Source organism: Notechis scutatus, chromosome 2 (genome assembly GCF_049901735.1).
Source record: "Notechis scutatus isolate UNSWTSFEM ecotype Mainland chromosome 2, rNotScu1.2, whole genome shotgun sequence".
NCBI classification, from domain to species: domain Eukaryota; kingdom Metazoa; phylum Chordata; class Lepidosauria; order Squamata; family Elapidae; genus Notechis; species Notechis scutatus.
Genome location: NC_142010.1, coordinates 198,790,290 through 198,813,612, shown reverse-complemented (window position 1 = coordinate 198,813,612; position 23,323 = coordinate 198,790,290). Strand labels below are relative to the sequence as shown.

The window sequence follows — 23,323 nt, the reverse complement described above, 5'->3', positions numbered from 1 at the left end:
GGTGGTGCAAATTAGCATATATGCGCAAAACCTGTGTACAAATGTGTGATACTTACAAAATAAATGATACTGGAAGTATTGATGATCATTTATTTAAATGATTGCAATTTATAGTTATGGTTAAGTAAATTATAAGGATTTCTTGAAACCATACCAGTTCCACAAATGAAAAAGTTAACATGGAAAAAAATTAGGACTGAAACATTTTCCATGTTGTTTTGTCACATTGCTATAGACTTGGGGATTACTGGAATTGTTTTAATCTCCAGTTAATCCATATATTCTATATTGTATCCACGAAGAGCTTCCTAGATTTTCATACCAACATAATTGGGTATTAAAATGATATATTGTAATCTTCACTTTGCTTCTTCAATCCAACTCAATGAATGGCTAATTGGAACAGAGAAGGGGAAAAGCAAATCTGTCCTAAATTTATAAATACCCTATTAAATATTCAAACTGGTATATTGCAATCCATTGTACATGGAGGCTGCACGATTTGAAGTGTTCAGCTGGAATGCTGTGCAGCTCCGCAGTTTTGCAAGGTGAGTAGAGTATTCAGTATTTTATGATTGCTAGCCACATACCAATTGACCATTTCTGAATTCAGATTCAGCTGGGTGGTTTTCATTTTGTTAAAAACGTTAAATAGCTTGAAAGAGGCTAAAGTTAATAACTGTTAATTATTTCCTACATTGACTTTTCTCTGACAAATTAAAAATCTAGCATACAGTATTTATTTCTCTGTCTCTTGGCCGTATTGGTTACAGAAGTGCAGCATCGATGTTGAATTTAGCCATTCCATTCCATTCTTGATTAACAGTTGGTTCATTGAAACGCTCATTCCCAAGTCCTTAGAAGTGCTGGTCAAGGTGAATGTTAGGCATTTATCAACCTGTCCTAATCCATATATTGGCAACTGGAGGTCCAGGAAATGTAGTCAACAACACACCTGGTGGGGATGAAGAGGGATGGCCTATGTTTTAAAATTATTAAGAAGTTTTCCCAGGGTAAAGACTATAATGTGCTTTGAATATCAGTATCATGTGTGTGTCCAGCGCATGATGCATCTGGCCTATGGGCCGCGAGTTTGACAGCCCTGCTTTAGAGCTTTAGTTGCTGACCCAATGATATCCAAACACCACCATCTCCGGGACTTCGAATGCAAGAGAGGGCATGTACTTCAGCCACTTGGCAACTTCTCTCATAGCAAAAGTTGGTTTTACAAATCACAGTGCAGATGCACACAACGTGAACTAAAAACATGGAATAAATGGAGCTTTAAAATGGAAAGACATTCTTTGCATTCTTCTGGGATGTTGAACTTTGAATTACTTTTGTGAGATTGGGAGGAGTGGAAATGGTGATGATATGCAAGTGCTGAAATAAGGAAGTTAGTCTGACTTATCCTTTTTTCTCTCTTGTTGGAACTTTGCTTGAGAGTGTGGAATCTCATTATGAATAGGGACGTGGATAAACCTGAATAGATCAAGACTTGGATGACAAAAATGATATATACCTTGTAGAAAGAGAGAGGGTGAATATAACAGTCTATAAATATTTGAGAGGTAATAATATGAAGGAAGGGGAGGTATTATTTACAATGCTTGCAGCAGCATAACAAAGAGTAATGGCTTGAAACTAAAAAATACAAGGGAAATAATTAAATTGGGAGACGCTTCCTTCCTTAACTAAAGGTTCAATTAGACTGTTGGAACACAAGGCAATGCTTCAAGCATCATTGGCAGGTGGATTTAAGAGAATTGCTTAAGACTATTCTCTAATTCTTAACCTCTGCAGAGGTAGGTTATTTATATTAAATAGCGAAGAGCCTAGCAACATGTTGCATTTGTGACATGCCTAGCAGTAATATTGTGTACTCATTTAAAAAATATATATAAAATGTTTAGTATGCAGTGGAGTTATTTCCAAAACACCAGTGTGTGTGTGTGTGGGTAAATTGGATTCAATTTTCCCTCCCTAATCACTATATTATGGAAATTTTCCCTCTCCCCTCCCCCACTTGCATGCAGCCATTAACATTAGGGAGAAAAGTTGTCACTAAGCAGTAAATGATGTAGTTTTCTCTTACTGTTTACTCCCATGAGAGGGGAAGGATTTATTCCCAGAAGGGGGGAAGGATTTATCGATAGCACGTTCCCAAGGACAGTGCCTCAGACATACAGAGACTACTTTGGCATCTGTTCTTTAGTTTTTTAAAGCACAGAAGCTGATCACATCAATAGCATGAGATATGGTGTATGGGCTCAAGTTCACATTAAATAAAAGCAAACAATGAACCCATCAAGAGTTTGCCATTGAATTCACAAATATGTCTTTTTTTAAAGTGCACGCTTAAAAATGTTAGGCAGTCTTCCCCAATTTAGGTGCCCTTCAGATATGCTGGGGGAGCAACGATCTGCAGAATTCCCAGCTTATTTTTAGTTAATTATTTAAATTGCAAAGGAGGACTGGAGATATATAATGACTTTTTTTTTAATGGCATATTTTCAGAGAAGTAAATATTTCTGCTTAGGTCCTGGTAACTGTTCCAGCCAGGCTCACACTTTGCAAGCAGTTGCTCATAATAGAACAGGGATGCAAGCTGGGTTGCCCCATGAAACTTTCTCTGAAGACAAGACTGACTCAGAATGTAAAAAAGCTGCAAAGGACTTCTTGCAGCCTGCAGTGATTGGGAAGAAAAAAAAAAACTAGACCAATTAATTACGCAGAGAGGCAGAGCTACCATAATTTGGCTGCAAAAACCGAACAGCTACAGATGGCGGCAGAGGTTATAGTTTTGAAATAATAGAAAATAGTTGTAGTTTGAGTTTTACATTTTGGTTTGTTCTCCATGCTTGTTTCAATTTAGTTTCTGAACGTTTTGTTACCAAACTAGGTAACATCATGAGCAGAATTTTCTTGTCCTATTCTGCTTAGCTTATAAATGTCTTGTGTGGCATTTTTGGTCGGTTGGTTGTGTGATTAGTTGTTAGTTTGGAGCTATGTTTAAATTCTGAGTAGCTGATTGTTGACTGGTCATTCAAATAGTCTGTTTTCTTAAGTATTCATATGCTGGATCTAGATCAATATGCTTGCTAATTGCTTCTTTTGCTTCCAAATATGTCCAGTGATTTGGGCAGCAGCCCAAACATGATAGACCTAGAAGTCATTTCTTCTTTTTTATTTTTCTAACCGGCTGGACTCTGTCCAGTTGTCTATCAATCCAAAAATTGAACAGGACCCGACTTGATTTGGTATGAACAAAAGAAAGATTGAGTTAAAAAATGAGCCACATTAGGCTGCAGGAAAATATTTGCTTATAGGCGAGGCAGTCAGACAGCAGCTTGGAATATTGGTGACTATTTTATTTTAAGTCTCTTCTCTTCCAAACATGTAATCCAGAATAGCACATCTAGAGCACACCCCACGCTTCCCATTGCACTCATATACATAGCTAGGTATGTGTGCACTGCTGATAAATTTTAGGAATTCTCTGTAGCATGTTGTCCAATCTACTTCACCCACTGGACTTCTGAGCAATAACTTTGTCATGGTTTTCACAGCTTGGAAAATTGGGTGATTTTGGTGTATTCAGCTTTGAACATGTTCCTTCCCTGTCCATTAGCTTTTGTTCAAACCAACATGTAGGAATCAGTAATTTGGTTCAGACAACATGCTGAGTTTAGCGTGATTTGTGTCATTTGTTATATTATGTACTTTATTACATTATTACGATTAATACTATATTAAACTAATAGAAGAGAATATAGTTCAGGATTGATCTGTGGAATTCTTGGTGCTCTCTGAACTGGTTGTTTGTTTCCTTGTTTGCTAGTTAGGTAATGAAATGTTTTAAACTAATTTTATGTATTAACAAAAAGTTCATAAACAATATCGACTGGATTTACACAGCACATTAAACCAAATCCAAATAATCTATCCGGTAAGCAGGAAAGTTAATTTACTATGATCTGTATTGAGTAACTTATGTAAAGAAACAGTAAAAAATAAGGGAGGTATCTGCTAGTGGAAATTCACCACATGCTACTTCAATAGAAGCTGTATCCTAGAATCTGCGATTGCTGATTTTATTTTGACTGTTTTATTATAATTTCTAAACACACATTTTTTTATTTGTGACTTTGTGTGTCTACCTATTCAAAAATGCACTTGGATAACATAGTTCAGCCTTTGTTAGTCTGTTTGAATGACATGCCATTGAATTCAGAGGCATTTGCTACAGCGATGCAGTGTAGTTGCTTTGTTTTATTTGCAGCACTTCTGAGTCATAGAGTTGAGTGACTGCTTCTCTTTGCCAAAATCCTCCTTGTGTTTATCATTTTGTGAATTCTAGAATGCAGCTTCTATTGAAGTAGCCTGTGGAGAATTTCTATCAGCAGATACCTCCCTAATTTTATTTTTAGAGTGATCTTATAATAATTTTATCCCAGTCTTACTTTTCCAAGATCTGCCCTTTTAGATATTCATAAAAAGCTCTTACTCCCCACTTAACCTAGTCTTTGATACATTATTGAATAGATTACAGTCTGATACGGTTTCCCTGAAAATACAACCTACCCTGAAAGTAGCTTGATTTTTACAGTGCACTCAGTAGAAGCCCTACCCCCCAAAATAATGCCTAATTAAGATCCCGCCCACTCCAGAGTAGACGGGTAAAAATTAAGCTAGGGTGGGGATGGGGGGGGTGGCGCTGCCCTACTACTTACTTTTGGACAGTTGTAGCCAGGCCTCTCACACCCCGACACCTGCCTCGCCGGCCCATTTCTTCTACAGCCAGCAAGGCTGGCAAGGCTTTCCTGAAGGCCTCTGTAGCTGATAACAAAACTCCGGATAGATCTGGAGCTCTGTTATCGGCTGCAGAGCCCTTCAGGAAAGCCTTACCGGCCACAGAAGAAAAAGTTCCTGAAGGCCTCTGACAGCGAAAAGGAGGCCATGGGTGACGCGCGCAAGTGAGGTTAGTCAGTAGATGACATCCTCTGAAAATAAGACCTGGTGCCTTTTTTGGTGGCAAAAAAAGGCAGGGTTTTATTTTCGGGGGAACACGAATATCCTAATGCTAATATTAGACTTTACTGTTTATGGAATTGTATGTGGGGTTATTTATGCTTGGATTTTCAGCTTTTTTTTCTTCAAAAGTACCTATTCCAATACAGTATTTTTCAATGATTTTGTGTTATCGTTTGCTTCATATCCAGTGAGCTGTATCCCTTAGCTCTGACTAGTGTGGGCATCACATTGAGCCATAAACTTACTGATTTAATTTGGGTTTGTCATCACTTTTCAACTGGCTGTGAAGTGTGAGTTATTACTTAGCATTATGTGTGAACCCCATCGATCTAATCCAGGAAATCATGATTGTAATGTGTTTCAATAGGCATGAACTATAATGGGCAACTTTTTAAAACATGAAAACACTGATAAAATTATGTGAGAGATGAATAGGGCATTCATTTTCCTTCTGGGGGAAAATGCAGGTGGTTCAGATTGTAATTTTGAGTGGACAGTTGCCTAAAAAGGAAAATAATCTCCTCTTCATTGCCATGGGCTTCCCATGAAAAGAATGTATTGGAATATTGCATCCAGCTTTGGCTTCTATGATATAAAAAGATGTTGATACTCTAGAAAGAGTTCAGAGAAGAGCAACAAAAAAAAACCCCCAAAAAACAAAAAAGAGTTCAGAGAAGACTCAACAGTGATTGGTCTCATTTGAGACAACGATGAATCTGCATACAGACAGGAGGTTATACAACTTGCCTCGTGGTGTAACCGGAACAATCTGGAACTGAACACACTCAAAACCGTAGAAATGGTGGTAGACTTTAGAAGAAACCCTCCCATACTACCACCTCTTACAATACTAAACAACACAGTATCAACAGTAGAGACCTTCAAATTTCTAGGTTCTACTATATCACATGACCTAAAATGGACACCTAACATCAAAAACATCATCAAAAAAGCACAACAAAGAATGTTCTTTCTGCGCCAACTCAGAAAGCTCAAACTGCCCAAGGAGCTGCTGATCCAGTTCTACAGAGGAATCATTGAGTCTGTCATCTGCACCTCTATAACTGTCTGGTTTGGTTCTGCAACCCAACAGGACAGACACAGACTTCAGAGGATAATTAGGACTGCAGAAAAAACAATTACTACCCACCTGCCTTCAATCGAGGACCTGTATACTGCACGAGTCAAAAAAAGGGCTGTGAAAATATTTACAGACTCCTCATATCCTGGACATAAACTGTTTCAAGTCCTTCCCTCAAAACGACGCTATAGAGCACTGCACACCAGAACAACTAGAGACAAGAACAGTTTTTTCCCCAAAAGCCATCACTCTGCTAAACAAATAATTCCCTCAACACTGTTCAGTTATTTACAAAGTGTACACTACTATTACTGTTAATCTTCTCATCACTCCCTATCACGCATCCCCTCCCACTTGTGATTGTAGGACTGTAACTTTGTCGCTTGTATCCTTACTATTTATATTGACTGTTTCCTAGTATGATTTGATTGTTGATTGTACCCTATGACTATCATTAAGTGTTGTATGTTATGATTCTTGAGTCTTAACAAATGTACTTTTTCTTTATGTATACTGGGAGCATTTGCACCAAGACAAATTCCTTGTGCGTCCAATCACACTTGGCCAATAAAGCTATTCTATTCTATTCTATTCTATTCTATTCTATTCTATTCTATTCTATTCTATTCTATTCTATTCTATTCTATTCTATTCAAAGATGATTGGGAGACTGGAGGCTAAAACACCTGAAGAACAGTTGCAAGAATTGAGTTATGTCTGGTTTAATGAAAAGAATAACAAGGGGTGACATGATCGCAGTGTCCCAATATTTAAGAAGCTGCCACAGAGAAAAGGGGATCAACCTATTCTCCAAAGCACCTGAAGACAGGACCAGAAGCAATGGATAGAAGCTAATCAAGGAGAGAACTAACTTAGAAACGAGAAATTTCCCAACAGAAATCAGTGGAATGCCTTGCCTTAAAAAGTTGTGGGTGCTCCATCACCAGATGTTTTTAAGAAGAGATTGGATAGCCATTTGTCTGAAATTATATAGGGTCTCCTGCTTGAGCGCAGGGGATTGGATTAGAAGACCTCCAAGATCCTTTCCAACTCTGTTTATTCTGTTAGTATTCCTCAGTCTGGTTCACGCAGATGTGTTGGATTGCAACTCGAAATTTCCAATTACTGAGACCTGCAAGAGACTAGGCTGGGGAAAACTTTCCATTTGCATGTGCTTGGAATTCTTTCTAACTCTGTTTTGGAACGCAACCCATGGGATAGGAACCTACTCCCTTTTGAAAATCCTGGCTATCACTTGCAAGAAACTGTAGCCTCTTTTTCCAAATTAATGCAGATCTTCAGGTGTGCTCTGCATCTTGTGTCAAATTTGTTGTCTTAAATAGAACCACATTTTTCAGGCAGATTATACAAGTTGGTCTATGAAAAGCTGCCCTTGACTTGTCCCCAAGATAAAGTGAGAGCAGTACCAGTATAATCTCAGAGAACACTTCCTCCTTCTCAATTCATAAGTTTTATGACTTGGATGTAAATTATTCAAATTATTCCAGCTACAGTACTCCAAACTTCCAACAGTAGATACTGCTAATTAGAGATTAGATGTTCATAACTATGACTTCCATTGTAAGGAGAAGAACCTAAATGAGCTCTATGACATCCTAATGCAGAAATTTCTTAATTCCTTAATGCGGTGTAATTTTTAATGCAGAGAAGTGTTACATTGTTAGTACAGAAAACCATGCTTCGTATATAGACTCTAGGGATTGAAAAGGGTGTTGCTGATGTTTTCATGGAGCCATTAGACTAGGTAGCCATAATATCTGGCTTACATTTCTTTGCATTTTGCAGGATTTTGAGTGCTAAATTGGAAGCTTTAACCTCAATTTTAAGGCACTTATTTTTGTCCTAAATTCTACTTCAGAAAAGAGGAAGAATCATTCCAGTTTCATCTAAGAATGAAAACTCACCATGGCCCTGAGCTCCCACATTACAAAAAATAAAAAATAAAGAAAGATCAGCCTCACACATTCCATAGAAGTTGAGCATTGATGCAGGGAGCCATGTGAATTATTATTGCCTTACACTAATTTAAGGGTTTAAAGCCATGAATGTGTTCTTAACATAGCTCTCAAGGTCTCAGTTTCTCTGGGTACCCATTTTCCAGTGACACTAAGATTAATGAAGTGTTCAGGGTAGAGCCCCTACCCATCTCTGGAAATGGCTATTTAGCTAAGGCCGCTGCTTTCTTAGTACAAATCTAATTTTGGATTGGGTTTGGTTATTTTACTGAATATCAGTTAATACTAAGTGAAATATGCCTATGAACTGCCAGTTAGTTGTAATCTTCTTTACATTTTTAAAAACATAACATTTTTAATCCCTTGAAGAAGTGTATCAGACCGCGAGCCACGGTGCACAAACTGTGAATTAAATGTTAATTTTGAATGCTTTTCAATGACTTCCTGCTGTAATTTTGAATGCAATGAATAATTTGGAATGCCTGGTTGTATAACAAATGGAAGAACCTGTCCACAAGAATATAAATCAATGCAGTTGATCAATATAGTACACTATTGTCCACAATGTAATAGGTTGGATCAATCTCTAGTATTAATGTCTGCTGTTTGGCAACTGTGCCAACTTTTCAATAGTGTGGAAAAATACTATGATCCTTTCACTGTGTTTAAAACAGCCAAGTGTTTTTTTCTGACCAAAAAGAAAAAGAAAAAAGAAAATCATCCTTGAGAATCACATGACACTAGGCATTGACGTCTTTCCTGATAAAGCCACTGCCTGCCCCCAAAGCTGCCTTCCTTCCCTTGTGCAGATAGGCCTTACACGAACGCTTGATAATGTTTACAACAGTTGTACTGTTCCGATTTGAAGCCTTTTGTACATATCCTAGAGTTCAGTGGATAGTTTTAGCAGTATCAGAATGCCTCAGTAACCATTTTTGTTTGAGGGATCGAGAGTGCTGGAGTTAGAAATATCAAGTAAGGAGCATGCAGCTAAATATAGACATCAATAGGATGAGGCCCATGCACCGTGTATGTAAGCAATATTTATATACAGTTAGCAAAGGCTTATTTGATCTTTGGAATATTGAACAGCTTTTTAAAAATATTATCCAGTAGGAAAATAATTAAATTGCAAAATTGTAGATAATACATAGTTTTCCTAAAGAGAAATAGAGAATATAAGTATAGTCCAGCCTTAATTGTGCTAACCCTTACCTTTTTTCCATGTGGTAGAAGTTTAGAGCTCAGTTAAAAATATATTTCCATATTTTGGGCCATCAGATTTATGGTCTATAACAGGGATGTCCAACCTTGGGAACTTTTAGACTTGTAGACATCGCCTCCCAGGATTCCCTTCCATGCTCCCTCGGGAATTGTGGGAGATGAAGTCCATAAGTCTTAAAGTTTCCAACGTTGGATACCCCTGGTCTATAAGACTAGGCAAGGGAGAATAAAACAAGGAAATGTAAACACCTGTAACATAGCCTATAAATAATAATCAAGTCAGATAGAAATGGTTCACAAAGAGAAAGAGGCTATGGGAATCTATTTGTAGATTCAGGGGGCCCCTTTCTGTTTAGCTTCTATGACTGCTAACATAATTTTCCCTTCTGTATGTTTAATTTTTATAATTTTATTTTTTATGATTAAAGGCAGTTTCTATTTCACAGCTGCAATATAACTACTGTATTTTTTCACAAAATAGCCAATTATGCTTGACATAATACAATGCCATGGTACCCAATTATATGCATTGTGGCAAGGATTAAAGAAATTTGGGAAAAAAAATCTAATATATCTTAACTCCTTTGAAGTTATTTGACACGTATCGTTCTAATTACATAAACTCAACTCTGGCAAACAGGGGAAGTCTACATAGAAGGGAATTATCATTTCATTTATTGTAAGTTAATGAAAACAATGCAATTATTAGAAGTGTAATTATATTTAATTAATTAATTAATTATTTTATTTAATTTCTTAAAGTTACTAGAGAGTAAACTCAGAGATTATAGCGATTATTTGTGAGTATCCCTATAATGGGCTTTATTGTATTAACACCTTGAATTAGTACATATTTTAATTTAAATCAAATTACACATTTAAATATATAAATCCTTTTTATGAATAAATTTGTTCTGGTAGACATTATAAGTTATTTAAGTTATGTCTCAAGAAGTGCCAAATGTTTGAGCTCCTTCTCAAAAATGTGTTTTCTTTATTAGTTAAATAAGTAAGAGACATGAAACTTGACTTGCTAAACAGCTGTATAAAATTCTACTAGTATATTTTCTGTTAAATAAGAGGATATAAGAGATGAGGAGTTTCTTGAATAGATATTGTCGTACTAGAAAGTTCAATTTCCTCAATTTTCTTTTTTTATTACTATTTATATAAATACCTTTAATTGTTCCTAATGTTAAAGTGGAGAGAAACATTTTAATGCAAAACTTATGTAAGAGAATGAAGAAAGAAGCAATTTTCCTTGCGAGATCTTTTTAGAATTATCCCTATTCTCCTTTTCCTTAGAAGAAATTAGCTTTTTTTGTTTGTAAAGGGTTTTTTCCATATCTTTTCATTTCTTTTATTGTAGATTTATTTATTTATTCATTCATTCATTTCTCCCCTTTCAGGATAATGGTCTTCCCAATCCATCTTACCAGGAATGTCATTCTCCTCAGGGGTGGGATTCAGCCATGTTACTACCAGTTCGGTGACCACGTTTTGTGTGTGCACTGCGCACGCATGTAAAATAACCTTAGGCTTTGCCGCCCGGACAGCTGAAAAGCACTGCGCGCAGGTGCGCAGCATTTGAAAAGCCTTTTTCTTTTTAACAAAGCAGCTGAGGTTGAAAAAGCAGGAAATAAATGACAGGTAAGAGCCAGGGCAGGTGGGTGGGCCAAAGAGCAGCAAACACAGAACCGGTTTGGCGTCTGCTACTCTTCAGTGCTACCAGTTCTTTAGAACCGGGCAGAGCCGGTAGCATCCCACCCCTGATTCTCCTTTAAAAACACAGTGACTTGTTTTAAAACAAACTCTTTTCCAGGTTCCTTCCTGAGAGCAATGGGAAAGATGTGGAAGGAATGAGCAGGACACTACTATGGAAACTGGGCAGTGATATTATATATGCTACTTGTATCACTCTTACCCTTTCGGTTTCCCATTGATAGCTCTTTGAAATAGGCCAGGTCAGAAAATATACAAAAGAAAAAATAGAACTCTATTTATTAATATGAGCTATAATAACAAGCCTGGGACCATTTTCCTATGCCTTCCAACCTTACCAAAGAAAGCCAAAGTGGGATAATTAAAGTTTTTTTCTTGTGGTGTATTTATTTGTTTATATTTCATATTTCTAAGCTGCTCATCTCCCTCAAAGAGATGCAGCTAGGTGTATCTGTTTACCTGGATGTTGAGATGCTGGCTAGGGAGTTGAAGTCTACAAGTTGCAAAAGGGCCATAGTTACCCACAATGGTTTATTGCTTCCAGAGCTGAAGTTGCAAGTTGACCTGCTCTACATGAGGGGGATTACAATGGCTATAATCCCCAACTAGCACAGCTTGTGTGTGAATCTTAACAAAACTAGGAAGGAGGAAATAAAAAGCTATTTTTTTCCACCGATATAATCAGGCCTTCTTCCTCTAAAACAGGGGTGGCCAACCTTTTGGACCTCAGGGACTACCAAACTCATAATTTTAAATCCCAGAGACCACTAATACAAATTTTGACTGATAGTGGCTTGCTGATGTTGGTGGGAAAGTCAGTCCCATATTCCAGAGCTCTTCCACCTGGGTGCACCGGCCTGCTATGGACTGGAATATGGGAACCGACTTTCCCACCAACATCAGCAAGCCACCCCGGGGCGGATTTTCTTTCCCTGCAGTTGGTCTTACCTTCCAGTTCTAGTTCACGTGGCTCTACTCAAGGTAAGGTTTGCGCTTGGCCAAAGGGTGGGGACCAGCGGTTGGACAGGCCATGTCTTCCTGGGCAGCCTGGATTAATTGCTTTGGGGGGAGTGCTTTAGGGGGGACATTTTTCTTTGGACCACCAGAGGTCCCTGGCCCACCAGTTGGCGACCACTGCTCTAAAGGAAACTTTTAAATATTTATTCAAGATTGTGTGTGTATAAATGTGGAAGCGTGCCACTGGTTTTACTTTCACCCATTTCATTTGTTATAGAGATGTTTTATGTAATCTTTCTAAAGTTTCTAGCCAAGAGCACTTTTTAAATGGTTGTAGGCTCATTCAGTGCTGCCTTCCTTTATAATAAGGTACTCTACTCTGGCTGTTTGTGACATTGTGACAGAGTCATTAAATACAATTTTGTCATTTTAAAAATGATGACGTTTTTGAAATCCTAATCTTAATACTAAAGTCTGAGGACAATAATTTTCCAACAGAAGCACTAGGAGAATTGAGGTAGTCGATGTCATGAACTGAGCCCAAAATTTGTCTTGCTAAGGGAGACATTTGTTAAGTGAATTTTGCCCAATTTTACGACCTTTCTTGCCCCAGGTATTAAGTGAACCACTACAGTGTTACAGTAGTGTTAGTAACACTATTCTTAAGTAAATCTGGCTTCCCCATTGACTTTGCTTGTCAGAAGGTCACAAAAGGAGATCACATGACTCCCTGGGGCACTGCAGCTGTCACAAATATGGGTCAGTTGCCAAACTCCTGAATTTTGATCACTATGGCCATGGGGATGCTGCCACAGTTGTAAGTGTGAACAACTGTCATCAGTCACTATTTTCAGTGCTGTTGTAACTTTGAACAGTCACCAAAAGAACAATTGTATGTCGAGGACTCCCAATAAGTCTTTCCTACATTTTCATTTGTAATTAATGTGGCTGATTTGTTTGTGGAAGATATATTTATAAGCTGGGCAGAATCCTGTGCAGAACACATATTTCCATATTCTATAAACGCTACGTACAGGAGTCTTTGATTTACAACCACAATTGTGATCACAATTTCCCTCACTAAGTGAGGTGGTGGTTTAAGTATGTTGTGCCCGATTTTATGACCTTTTGTGGTTAAGTGACTCACCGCAGTCGTTAAGTGAATCATGCGGTTGTTAAGCAAATCCGGCTTCTAATATTGACTGCTTATTGGAAGCTGGCCAGGAAAGTTGCAGCAGTTGATCCCATGACCCTGGGAAGCAGAAACCACAGTAAAACCACGACAGTTGCCAAGGCCCAAAGTTTGATCTTATGACCATTGCAATGGTTGTAAGCGCGAGGACCAGTTGTGAGTCACTTTCTTAGTGTTTTGTAACTTGGAACAGCCATTAAGTCAGTGATGGATAACCTTTTTGTCATCGCGTGTTGAAACTGTGTGCATGTATAATGCAATGCATGCGTGACCCACCCTCGGGCTCTCCTCACCCCCCTGTGCATGTGCATGCATCCCGTGCTAGCACAACAGATACTCGAAAATCAGCTGGCTGGCGGGACGCGTGCATGCATGTGAGTAGGAACTGAGCTGGGGCGACGACTCACGTGCTGGCAGAGATGGCTCTGCATGCCACTTCCGGCATGCATGCCATAGGTTCGCCATCATGGCACTAAGTGAATGCTTGCAAATTGAGGACTCTCCATATCTCATTTCAACCATCCCTTATAGTCTGTCTCTCTTCAAAGAGAGGTCTCCAAACTTGGCAACGTTTAAGACTCGTGGACTTCAACTCCCAGAAGTCTGGGAGTTGGAAGTCCACAAGTCTTAAAGTTGCCAAGTTTGGGGAGCCCTGCTCTAATAAAAAGACCCCGTAAGGATTCTACGGGCAAAGGAAACTTGGAAACACTGAACCCCTTTTGATCTGGCAAGCGCTGTGCCACCGCTAAACGTTTTGACAGTGGGTATAAGGAACATTTCTATTCGCACATACTCCGCGGGGACACCTAAGCACTGCCCTGTCTCTGCATGGGGAGAGGGGAACTCTGAATAAAGGTCAGGAAACCCTCCTTGATCACATAAGGCAGTGAGCTGTAACTGCATCAAATCCTGGAAGGCTGGAAGGCAGCCGAGGAGAAATAATTATACTTGGGAGATGGGTAATTACGGATAATGGCTCTTTTTGGGGGGTGGCAAAAAAAAACAAAAAAAAAACAACCACCTCACGGCCCTAACTGAAATGAATATGGCATTGCACATTAACTTTATGGCAAGGTACAAGTTCAGCCCCGAAACAATGCAAGTTGCAAGGAGAATCTTGTTTGTTTGTTTGTTTGTTTGTTTTAAGCTATTAAAAAAAAAAACAGGTAAAACTTCTGGCTTCTGTTTGTGCTCTTTCTCACTCTCTTCCACAAACAACCTTGATGGCTGAGAAAAGCTGGCCAGCAACAAGGGACAGCAAAAAAAATTTTTTTTTTCGCTCTGTCATGAGAGGTCTGGTGGGAGAAACACATTGTTCCACCGGTTCCTGATTATGGCTTTAGGGAGTGATTTCACACCACTCTCATTCAAGGCTCTTGTTCGACCTCAAACGCAGCCTTAAAGCCAGGTCTGTTAATGAGGAAGGGAGGATGCGTTCAGCCGAGGGGAGGGGAGGGTGGGCGGGCTGGAAACTGCTGAGTCGGGATCTAAACTTCTTTTGTGATCAGAAAAGAAGTTTTGGACGTGTGAATAATTACTTCCAGTTAAGAGATAGCGCAACATTAAAAAAAAAAAAAAAAAGAAAGAAAGAAAATGAAAGATGGCCAGTGGCTTTGCCTGAAAAATAGTTTTTATTGTGCTTTTAAGACTGTGTAGGCAGACTGTAAAAACATTAGCCGTAAACCCCAACGTGCAGTAAACAGACTTTTAAACTTTTTAGCACACTTAGATGCCTAATAGGCTCAGCGTGGGGATCTAAACTGTGGGATTTCTGTCTTAAGTGTATTCATCACATTCCTAGATACAAGGTCGCCTCAACTTAAGGAGCACAAAGGAGACCAGAATTTTCATTGCTAAGCGAGATGGTCGTTAAGCGACTTGCACCCGATTTTACAACTTTTTTGCCATGGTTGTTAAGCAACTCACCTCAATTGTTAATGAATCATGCAGTTGTTAAATCAGGCTTTCCTCATTGAATTTGCTTGTCAGAAGCCAGCTGGGAAGGTCAGAAATGGCAATTATATGACCTTGGGATACTTCAACCCTCATAAATACATGCTGGTTGCCAAATGCTTTAATTTTGTTCACGGTGACCATGGGGATGCTTTGATGTAAATCCCAGTTTTTGTACATCACATTTCTCAGTGCTGCTGTAGCTTTGGAACAGTTGCTAAATGAATGGTTATAAGTTGAGGAGTACCTGTATACCAAAGAAGAAGACATTACACTGGCATCAGGGACTCCTTTAGTGCAGCATCCTCCTCCCTTGAGTTCCCCAGTCAACTAAGTATGTTTGACCTTGTAGACACAGTTTGTATGAAAGGGAGAAACGCTTATTCTCTATTGCCCCAGAGGGCAAGATTAAATTGAATGGTTTCAAGTTAGTGAGTAGTAGGTTTTGGCAGGGGTTTTGACAGTGTTGTAATCTAGCAAGAGGGTGGTGATCTTCGCTGGAGGTCTTCCAGTAGAGGCTCTACAATGAATCATCCATTCAGTATGTTCTAACTCTAGTTTTCTGTGTTGAGCAACACTATAAAATGCTATTTTTTTCTGTACTGAGCAGCAGACAGACCTCAGCACAGTAACTATTCTCCTATACCTCAGGCTTATTTTATTTGTTCAATTTTGGTGCTGCCCAGAGTACTTCTGGAGTAAAACCACCAAAATGGAATTTAGTCATGATGATGGTGATGACTCACCAGTTGACTTTGTTCATTTAGCCAAAAGCTGAACTCTACTTCTGGTTTTGCCACTTACTGTGTAGTCCAGGGTGTCCAACCTTGGCAACTTTAAGACTTGTGGACTTCAACTCCCAGAATTCCTCAGCCAGCAAAGCTGGCTGAGGAATTCTGGGAGTTGAAGTCCACAAGTCTTAAAGTTGCCAAGGTTGGACACCCTGGTGTAGTCCATAAACATTTGACATTTTGTGTTTGTGGTGCTTGGGAGAACCAGGAAGAGAGTTTCCTCCTCTGTTTACCTACTACAAATGCTTATATCTTTTTCGTCTTAACATCTTATGGTCTTGCAGCATATAAAACTCTGGATGATTGAGAAAATCTTTTTATTGTTATCAAGCCTTCCCTCTGCCACTGCTGCTGTGGGGCTCACTCTTCATTCACTGCCTCTCTTCAGCATGTTCCATTACCTGACATTTGTAAAGCTGCCTCTTGAACCATGTGTCTTTGTAAAGCCTTACTTGGGTACAAGGGCTTGATCAGAAGTTGCACCTGGATGGATTGTGTTGTCTTTGTGGTTAGCCAATTGCTCCATCACCTGAAGATGTTAGCTAGCTAGACACCTAATGGATCACATTGATGAAGAAGAATGTCTTAGGTCTTTGAATGATCATTAGTGCATTCATGCAATTTTCTCTCCATCCCTGGGTAGACAATGGCTATAGTCCAGAGATCTCCAAACTTGGCAACTTTAAGACTTGTGGACTTACTTCAACTCTCAGAATTCTGGGAGTTAAAGTCCACAAGTCTTAAAGTTGCCAAGTTTGGGGACCCCTGCTATAGTCTGTGGCTGTCCTGCATCACTCTCAAGGAACTGAGATTAAACAAATAAAATACTTCAAAGCATGTAAATTAGAAGAAGAGGTCTATTACAGCCCATCAAAAGCCATAGAACACCCACATAGTAGGCATTAGAATGCCCTAACTTAACCTTGTTAAACCACGAAGCTAGAAACAGAGACTGGGAGTTCTAGTTCTGATTTAGTCATGAAAGCCAGCTGAGTGATCTTGGTCCAGTTACTCATTCTCAGCCCTACCCACCCACACAGGGTGGTTGTGGGGGGAAAAATAGGAGGGAGATACTTTGGTTATGTTCTCACCTTGACTTATTTGTGTGTGTGTGTTTTCCACTTTCAGGGTGAAAGTGTAATGGAATCAACTCGATTGTTTCAGTACACATAAAAATTCCCTTTGGCATCTCTGAATCTGAAGAAGATGAACCATATTAGATCATAGAACATATTAGATCAAACAGTAGACCAACACTCAGTAGATCAGAGGTCTTCAAACTTGGCAACTTTAAGACTTGTAGACTTCAACTCCCAGAATTCTCCAGCCTGCATAGCTTCGTGGATAGCTGGCTGGAGATTTCTGGGATTTGAAGTCCAGAAGTCTTAAAAGTTGCCAAGTTTGGAGAGCCCTGCAGTAGATGGTCAGTTGAACTACACTTGGCCACTATTAACTATTAACTAATTAATTAACTATTAATTAACTATTAACTAATCAAACAACTCAAGAGTGCCCGTCAGAAAGATTTCCTCATTTCTCTTTGTGTGGCATTTTTTAAAAGAATGGAACTTTCTAAATTAATGGTGAATTGGTTCTTCTCTATTGCAGTGAACTTCCAGAGAGAAAATCCACCCCAAAAGAAGATTTGCTGACTCTTCCATAGATCACAAATGAGAAAATATTTGGACATCAAAACAGATTAGCAGGCAAATTAAAATTTGGCAGAAAAAGCTAGCATAGATTTTTGGGGATCGGCTTTCCAAGCATAGGCCTGATTTCTTCTAGAAATAGATTACACAACCATTGGGTTATTAAGGTTGATGGGTTTGCTGGTAGGTTTTGTCTAGTCTATTCTATATTTTATTCTAAATTCTCCCTGGTTGTTTCCCCACAAAGGGCTTAGAGTAGAAATAATGTTTTGGACCTTCTACTTTTTATGGGAAAAGATCATATATATCATCTGTATGATGCATTGCTGTCATTTCTATGCATCCGTCCATCATTTGTCAGACCGAAGAAGGTACTAATACTGAAGTGGAGTTTAGTTTCCAAGGAAAAATACACTTTTAGATGGTGCATTTATATCTTTTTTTTCCTCTCTTTTTGCTCATAATAAATGGAGTTCTGGTACAGTCATAAAATAAAGCTATTAAGCACCAATATTCACATATAAGCTTTATAGTAATTCATGGCTTTGTGTTTGTGATGACTTTAAATCATTGTTAAAATTCTGACTATAATCTTATTGTTGTAATGTGGTATAATAAAATAATAAAAATACCATGAAATGAACATTAATATTTTAGCCTTGTGATATTATAGTGACATTATTTATGTGATGAAAAATAAGAACCTAATGAACAGGTGCCATGCTTCTAACAGTTGCCTATGGCAGTTACATCACATCCTAGTATGGAGAGATTGTAATGGGATGTAAAGAGCCATGGTAGCACAGTATTGCAGGCAGAATTAGGCTGATTGTCAGGAGTTCGATTCTCACCGGCTCAAGGTTGACTCAGCCTTCCATCCTTCTGATGTCGGTAAAATGAGGACCCAGATTGTTGGGGGCAATATGCTGACTCTGTAAACCACTTAGAGAGGGCTGTAAAGCCACTATGAAGCTGTATATAAGTCTAAATGCTATTGCTATTAAAACTGAACATTTCACATTCATTTCCAGAAAGGTGGCAGGAAGCACATAATGTTGAGAGCAAGCCATAAGAATTGCAAGAATTATAACAATCTGTTTTTTTTTTTTAAAGCAGCTGAATTTTTCCCCAGGACCTTTTTCTGGATTGTCATTGAGCTATATAGAGAGAGGACTTTGAAAGGGCCTTTTAAGAGCAGTGTGGTCCTTTAGAACTGAAACTGCATTTCCCAGCCTGCCACTAACATCCTCTTAAGTTTCAAGGGTCAGTATAGTGTAGCAGTCATGGGGTTAAACTAAAAATGAAAGGCCCAGGTTCAAGTCTGTCTTAAATCATTGAAGGGCATTGGGAGATTGAGCCTGTCTCTCTGTGTGTGCCTCCTCCCCTCCTCTCCCTTTCTCTCCTCTCTCCCCCTCCCTCTTCTCCCCCCATCTCACAAAGTTGTGACGAGACAGGCTGTATGTTTTGCATAGGTATACATGCATACAGAAAAAAAACAATACTAGATCCTTGTTGGAAACCCCCCTCCCTAACCTCCCCGTGTCACCCCTATGCTGTTTAATTGGGACTCCCTCCACTTCCTGTTTAATAAGCTACATGTGTTGGAGTTCCAACAATGACCCGGATTGCCGTCGGTAAGAAATTTGGTTACATGACATCACAATTTATGACCACATCATGTAGCAACCAAAATCCTAGTCATAATTGCCTTCATAACTTGAGGACTTCCTGTATTAGCTCTTGATTATGTGGGAGAGACTCCCATTTGCTGGATGAAAAAGAAAGCACAATGTATATGTTCAGATACACTTTCGCTGTTTTCCCCTTCTTGGTGCCCTTCAAATGTAGAAACGCTGATTGGAAATTCTTGAAGTTGTGATACAGCACATCTGGAGGCTGCTAAATTGAGGAAAGCTGGCTTGGATTCACTTGCAACCCCCAGTTCTTAAATACTGCCAAGATAGTTGGAGAAAAAAACTTTGCTAGCCAAGTGCAGTAACTTCTTTTTGGGGAACATCTTGTACTTTCGGGAAGAGCCATTTCTTTTGCAACATAACTGACTTGATAACTGTGTTGGCTTTCAAAGTTTGTGTATTGTACCTTCTACAAAAATGAATGATTGCTAACAATTCATAATATCCTGTCTTCCTGATGCCTTTTGTCCAAGTGAAAGATCAATAAGGATATTTATCAAATGGGATATTGATCTGGGCATAAAAGATGTGTGTTTCTCATTGAGAGTATGGGACAGGATAGATGCTATCTAAGGACTTTATAACATGGAAAACAATTGAAATATGTATGTATGTGTGTACATACATATATACACACACACACACACACATACATACATCATATATATTTCAATTGTTTTCCATGTTATAAAGTCCTTAGATAGCATCTATCCTGTCCCATACTCTCAATGAGAAATTAATCCCCTTGACTATTAGAAATTGAATCCTTTATTTTACTGACCTTTTTAAAAATGGAAACCAAAGCAGAGCCTCCAAACCCATTTTTATACAATTTAAAATTCTATTTTGCCTTGGAATTTCCACAGTTGCAGCCTTTATACAGTAGTACCTTATGTTAAATATTTACAGTTTCTAGTATTTTGAAGTAAAGCTAGATTTAGTGAAAAAACACTTTCATGTATCTTCTTGGAATTATTTACAATATCACGGTATGTTTCTGTAGCTATGCTGATTAGCTAAACTTAAAAAAAAAGGGATCAGCACTATTTCTTTTCCCAGTGGGCCTTGTATAACAAAACATCTTCGTCTGCCTCTATTCCTTTTTGAATAGAAGATTGTTCGGATCAGATATGCAAATGTAGAAGATCAAAATCTACTAGTAAATCTCCAGGCAATTTACTAGACAGTTCTTACTGATTTGGGATAATGTCAGGTGTGAACAATCGAATCCACATATGAAGAGTTCCAATTAACTACTTTATTGCTTATACCTGTTTCACAGGAATCTTCCCAGACTGGCAATTTGCACCTAGACCAAACCAGATAAGATTCAGTGGCATTCAAAGGAAGTAAGGTCTGCCCTCTTGTGCCTACATAAGGATTCTGGACTAATTACCTGCTTGACTCCTCCCCCTGGCTCAGCCAGTTTCTCTCCAACAGACAACTTGGGAAGGGTTTCTAAGTACCAATCCTTTACTCCACATCCCACCTTCCCAAAACGAGGCAGCTTAAAATATAAGCAAGAAAACAACATGATTTTGATATGAAAGCTGGGACCTCAGTGCTCATGGAAGCTGAGAGTGTCCAGTTCCTTAACTCTAAGCCTAATTCTCCATCACTGGAAGAGGCCTGCTACAAACTCCCTTCTGCTAAAGAATTCTGGCAGGCAGAGTCCAGGAGAAACCTTTTTGCCTTGGCCGGACCCTGTGAAACTCTCTACCACTTGAAGTGAGAACTGGTCCCATGTGTTTTTGGCCTTCTGGAAGGGTATTAAAACTTGGTTTTACTAGTTGGCATGGACTGTGCAATAGCAATAGCATTTAGACTTATATACCGCTTCATAGTGCTTTACAGCCCTCTCTAAGCTTTACAGAGTCAGCCTATTGCCCCAACAATCTGGGTCCTCATTTTACCCACCTCGGAAGGATGGAAGGCTCAGTCAACCTTGAGCCTGGTGAGATTAGAACTGCCAAATTGCAGTCAGCCAGCAGTCAGCAGAAGTGGCTTGCAGTACAGCACTCTAACCACTGCACCACTGAGGCTCACTACTGGAGTTGGTTGACAGGATAAGACCTCATCCCTGTACTGTCTGTCTCTTGGTTCCTGTTTTTTTTTTTTTTTGCATGTTTTTAAACTTTAATTTGCATAGTTTTAAATTTTTAGTTGCTTTTCTGTTTATCTTTTTATGATCTGTAGGCCATCCAGAGTTGCTTCATCGGGAAGGTGGGTGACATACAAAGTTAATTAATTAATTCTCTTTTTTACATGCAACTCTACTGTTAGGTTTTGAAATTCAAGAAAAAACTGTGTCTATGCTGCAATCTGGAAGTTGCCCCATTGTGGATCTCTAGAAAATAATATTTCCTCCTTTCCCCTCCCCCTCTCTGTTCCCTTCCTTTCCCTTCCCTTCCCTTCCCTTTCTTGCAGTGTACATTGGGTGCTTTTCTGATTTATAGCCAGTGAATTAGCCACCAGTTGCTTAGAATGATTTGTTTATTGATTGTAGAAGCCATTTAATTCCAAGTGGCATTTTTTTTTTTGTCGAAATCATTATTGCGTTCACTGTTGACAGTTTATGAGGAATGACATTGCTAATATGATAATACAGCTTGATTCAAAGATAGGCCATGTGGCAAGATGATGTAGCCCTCACCTTGTTTTCTCGGTTGGCTTTTGGATTTTAATAAATCATGTGGGAGCTTAGTTGCATGCCGCCTCGAAGTGCAAACAGTGGCAAGAAAGAATTGTCCATTTAAATGCAGTGGTCAGTCTAATTTCCATGACTATTCTCAAAGGCTTGTGTGGGTTTTTCTCAGTTATGGTCAGACGGTGTCACTCTTGAGAATTGTAGCTTAATTCATTTCAGTGATGGAAGAATGTCTTGGATAGTAGTAGTAGTAATTACTTTCCATAATGTGGTCGTCTTTTTTTCTTTTTGCCCAAATAGTAAATATCTTTTTTTGTTTGATATAATCCATATATCTTCCTCCTGGTTTAGAAGATACTGCAGTTACATTGCCTCAGTAATGAAACTGTAGTATGATGCCAGTGAGTAACTGAGCCATATCTAATTGAAGACATAGTATAACAGATAACAGATAATCAGAGTTGGAAGGGACCATGTAGGTCATCTAGTCCAACCCCCCGTTCAAGTGGGAAACCCTACAACCATTTCTGACAAATGGTAGTCCAGTCTCTTCTTGAAAGTCTCAAGTGATGGCGCTCCCACAACTTCCAAGGGCAAGCTGTTCCATTGGTTGATTGTTCTCACTGTCAGAAAGTTCCTCCTTATTTCCATCTGTGCAGACTCAGAATTACTTACTAATATGCAATCAATACTTCCTTGTGATTGTGATATGGAGTGTAGAATGGCAAAATTTCTCACATGTTAAGGGAAGGAAAGCAAGGTATAATGGCTCAGTTCCATAGCTTTACTTTTGGGGAACCCATTTTGCACAGGTAAGTGCTTCCTTCTTTATGTGCTGGGCTACAACTTCCTATCATCCACAGCCATGTCCTTCGAGATATATTTACAAGTTTCACATAGGTTCTTTCTGTGTTTCTTCTCTATTATTGTGTAAATGCAATTTGAAGACTGAAGAATATCTACAGGTAGTCCTTGCTTTATGATGTTTTATGACCGTTTGAATATATGACAACTACAGAATGGGAGCTTTATGGTCTGTTGTAAATGGTTCGCTACCTCCCTCCACAGGCACATGGCCAGGAGGTTGGGTGGGTTATCTTTACAACCCATCATGACATTCTAAGCTCATGTCACAGTGATTTGCAATGTTTTTGCTAGTTTCCCAAAAAATTGCCCATTCAATGGGTTCACTTAACAACCACGGAGTTTGTTTAACGACTCTGACTCTGCTTAACAGCTGCCAGAAAAAAGGCCAGAAATTTTCTTCTGTTCACCAAGGTGCCTTGACTTAAGACCTTAATCATTTACAACTGTAATTCTGGGCTCAATTGTGGTCATAAGTCAAGAACATGTCCTCCCATTTCTGCCACCATCAATGATGTTCTGGATCTGGGGTGTGAGGA

At 38.9% G+C, this 23,323-nt stretch overlaps 1 protein-coding gene across 1 annotated transcript in view; it reads left to right on the top strand.

The window, feature by feature from the left end:
- DMRT1 (doublesex and mab-3 related transcription factor 1) overlaps window positions 1-23,323 on the top strand; it is a 64,398-nt gene that overhangs the window by 11,642 nt on the left and 29,433 nt on the right. The gene's annotated exons all lie outside the window — the stretch shown is intronic.